This window comes from Phasianus colchicus, chromosome 20 (assembly GCF_987193195.1).
Source record: "Phasianus colchicus chromosome 20, bPhaCol1.hap1.1, whole genome shotgun sequence".
In the NCBI taxonomy this organism is placed as follows: Eukaryota; Metazoa; Chordata; class Aves; order Galliformes; family Phasianidae; genus Phasianus; species Phasianus colchicus.
The window spans coordinates 2,294,081-2,298,446 of record NC_143455.1 but is presented as its reverse complement, the minus strand read 5'-3'; positions in this window follow the sequence as shown (position 1 = coordinate 2,298,446).

The window sequence follows — 4,366 nt, the reverse complement described above, 5'->3', positions numbered from 1 at the left end:
GCTCCCTGCCTTGCTTCCCTCCTGGACTGCTGGTTTCCAAAGCGTGGTTCAGCATAATGCTTTCAAGGAGTTGCAGGTAGAACAGAGTGGAAGTCTGCTGTGAGTCTTGCTCATTTCTGAAGGGTTTTGGCCGGTGCCAAGGTCTGAGAAGGGCAGGTGACTCCTGTGTGCCTCGGGATCACTCTTAGTTCAGGATTGGTGAGAGCAGAGCCGGGAAGCAGAATGCCAGAGGAGGCTGATGCTCAGCTGGCAGTACCTGCTGCTCCGGTGTCCTTATCTCACTTGTGCTAATTAATGATCAATTAAAAGTTCATGAGGCTCCCAGTGCCTGGATGAAGAACAGTTTTCCAATAGGGAAAATTCACTCGAGAAGAGGAAGAATGTGCCAACAACACAAAGATGCATAAGGATCAGTGTGCTCAGACACAGCCCACATGTCAGTGCTCGCTGTGAGCACAATTCGTGCCTTGCTGATCCCTCTGCTCCTGGCTTAGGAACTTGGTGGCTCTCAGAAGGGGTCAGACCTGGTGTGGCAGCAACCTGGCAGAGGACACAGCTGCTTTCCTTGCTGGTGAGATGTGCTCAGTATGCTGTGCCTGTGCACTGACTGCAGTGTCTTTCCAGAAGGGCTGTCTGAACTGCAGGCTGAGGCACTGCCCCTGTAACCAGAAATGTGAGGACAGATCTGTCTGCAGAGCCAGGGCTTGGGCACTGCCTCACTCTGAAAGAGCCTTTTCCTGTACAACAGTGCCTTTCTTTCCCGTAGTTGGTTTCTGTGTTGACTTATAACCAAGCATGGCCCTAAGCCACCTGAGAACAGGACGCTCTTGTGAGAGGTTCCTCGAAGAAACTGCACAAAGCTCAGCCCATTGGGAGCCTCCCTGCTCAGGAACCCAGCTGAAATGCAATCCCAAAGCAGTTTTGCTGCTGTTTTTGGGGCAGTTTTAATGGGGCATGGGGCACTGTTACCAACAAGAAGCAATGGGGTAGCTCCAGCTGCACCCCTTCTCTAGCACACGGTCCCCAGGAGGTGATGCAAGGGATGAAGGAAGAGGCAGCACTTATATGTGCACACCTGCAGCCCATCGTGAACCCCTTCCCATGCAGCAGGGTGACCCATGGGCGTGTGGCCCCTCCAAGACGTGATGTGCTGGAGCTGGCATGAGCAGTCTGCATACAGCTGAGACCACATGATAGCAGGGATTCTTCCTCTGCTTAACTTCACAGCCATCACAGTAGGAAATATGAGCCAGTCTTCAGTTTGGAGCCAACTTCTGCCCCTCTTAGAGCCATCTGTGCTATATCATGGCTGAAGCCTGCGTGCCGCCGAGACACCTCTGCACACAGATGTGCTTGCTGTGTTGTAAGTGCTGATGTGGGCAGAAGGGTTGCACTGAGCTCCCTGCTGCGGGTTTGGGAACAGCTCCCAGTGTTTTGGGGTAAAAGAGTGGGTGGGTCTGTGTGCAGCACCAGTCTGTTACTCACAGACCTGCCCAAGTGTGTCACTGAGCACAGCAGTGTGACATGGACACGGTCCACTTGTCAACACATGGCCGTACCCAGCAGGTAGCTGCATCTCTTTGTGTCAAGTTTCTATTCCAACAGACACATGAAAAACAAAAGCACCCCCCGCAGCCAGGCCCTGCACACACGTGCAGCTCTGAATGGGGGTTTCACTCCAGCATACACTCAATGTCCTTCCAGGGCTGTGCTCACCCCGTGCTGCTCAGGTACCCACTGTTCTGGGTGGTTGCTGGGCAATTTCGGAGTTCCCCATATTGTGGAGGCTTTATTCCTCCCCTGTGGCTTTCTCCCATCTTCCTTCCTCGCCCAGTTCTCCACCCCTGGCTTTAAAAAGGACAAGGGATGGAGCAGCACTTATGGGGGGTAAGGGAATGGCAGTGCCCTCACTTTGATCCCACTGCCAGGAGGGTGCAAACCAACCCTTTGCAAGGACCTGGAAACAATGGGGAAATGAGGGATCTCTTGGGAGCAAAGCACATTACATCCATGCTGTTTAGGGAGGGGGAGAAAGGCTGCTGTGTAACTGCGGTGCTTCCCACGTTTTCATGAATGAGATGGGTGATGGAGCAGACGACACCTGAAGTATTTTCATAGGTGAAGCCAAGCAGAAGAGGAAAGTGACTGGGTAGGAAAATCAGAATTTAAAGGTAGTATCCTTATCTATCCATAGACTGCAGTGCAGTGGGGGCCAGCGTGTGGGGCTGAGGGTTGGTGGGAACGTGGGGATGCTGGGATGCAGCCTGGCTCTGAGCTGCTGTGGCTGTGCACAGGGCAGGGATGCTTGCATGCCCAGTTGTGTACTCGTGCTGGATGGGTTCTGGGCCCATCCCTGCCCACGTGAGCAAGCGTGGAGTTAGGCAACAACCTGCCCCTGCTCTGCCCCACCCCATGGGATGGAAACTGGAGCTCGTGAAGCCTGAAAATCCACTGTGGGAGCAGCCCTGCTGCCCTGGCACCCACATTGTTTCTGGGAGCAGAAATGCAAGCCCTTGGCTTACGTGCATGCAGCCTTCAGATCTGCACAAAAAGCCAGATCTGGAGGTGGTGTCCAGCAGCTGATCTTGGTGCCAGCAGCACACAGTGGCTGTAGCACCCACATCCACCTCCTGCTGCCTTGGCTGCTCCATTGCTGCCTGTTGGTGTGATTCCAGGTGCAGTGGTTTCTTATCAGCTGTCTGCTCAAGCTGTTTGCTGTTATTTTCTAGCCTGTATTATCCTAGAGGTGAGCAGTCATCCCTCCTGCTGTTAGCACATGTACAGCCTTTATCCACCCTTGCAAGACATGCTGATGCTGCTCAGACTTGCAAAGCCCATGATTTATTATTATCTTCTGCTTGCTTCTTACTGTGGGCTTTTCACAAAGTCTTGAAAGTAGCTTAGTTTGGACAAACCAAAAAGGCCAACTAAGGCCACAAAACCAGCTGTTCCCTTGGGTTCTCTTTTCCCCCCTGTATCTCCATCCTCTCTGTTAAAGACAGAATAAACCAGAATCTGACCGGGTGAGATGTGACATAAAATATTGCTTGGTCTGTGACTTGCAAATGGGAGGAAAATCACCCCTTGGCTTTAGCCATGATGGTTCAAATGTGGGCCAGCAGAGCCTTCCCTGCAGGCTGGGTGGTTTGGCAGGAGCAGCACTCAGACTGCGTCCTTTTCTTCCTGCAAATACCTCTCCTTCCCTCAGAAACCCAGCCAGCTTGCTGGGTCTGCTATGACAGCAGCCACACAATGACAGAAAATTAAAGCATGGAAGAATGAAGTTATCTGTGAGTAGAAACCAGAGCAGGAAGAGAGGTCCTCCAGAACTCCTCTTTGACTGAAGAGAGAAGCTTTGTGCTTTGGAGGTGGGCATAGGGTGATGATGCAGTGGTGAGCACTGAAGAGCAATGGTTGGGAGGGAGCTGATCCCAGCACTGTGCTGTGGGCCATTGGATGTGCAGCACCATGCCCATTGGCTGTGCAAGTCCATGCTCACCATCGCTGGTGTGTTTTCAAAGCATACAGAGCAGTGTGCCACTCCTCAGCAGGAAAGCCCCAGGCTGGGCAGCACATTCCTTCTGAGCTGGAAAACCCCTCCTGAAGTCGTGCTTCAGGTGAGTGCTTTGTTGTGTTGCTTGGACAAAGCTCTTCCATAGAGATTGCTATGGAAAACACGGGGAACCAACTGTTTCCTCCCCATTACTCGGGTTGCCATGAGCAAATATGACCCCGTATGAAATCCTGCTGCTGGCACCAGGGACAAAGTTCAAAGGCATGGAAAGTTTCCAGAAAAACCCTTGAGTGAAATGAATGTGGGGTCAGAATCCAGAGGCAGTGGCACTGAGGGGCTCATCCCCCACGCTGTGGCTTTGGCAGCTGTGTGAGACTGCTGCAGCAGTTCCTGGGTGCCAGCATGGCAGCAGGATGTGTGGATGTAAGCTGTCAAATGGCACTGCCCAAACCTAAGCCACGGCACACAGAGAAGCGAACTGTGATGCTGGTAGGGAAAAACCCCCTGCTAACAGTAACCCCACATGCATGAGTCTTTGCTGCCCTGTCCGTGCGTCCACATCACGGCCAGGTCCTTCATGAATGGGAGTGTGAACGAACCCAGTGGAGGAGAAACGTGGGTGTTATCACCCTGTGTGTGTGGGGTGTGCAAAGCTGAGCCCTCCTTTGGCACCAGCATGGCAGGGGGCTGTGAGCAGCAGCAGTCAGCAGAGCGGCCGCCTCCGGCCTTTCTCTTCTGTGCAGGAAGGAAGTGGGCTATTTTTAAAGCAGGGGCCCAGGTATGGAACTGTACCTCGTGTATTTTTGCTTGTAAAAAAGAAGGTGGGATGGGATACAGCACTGGCAGCCATCC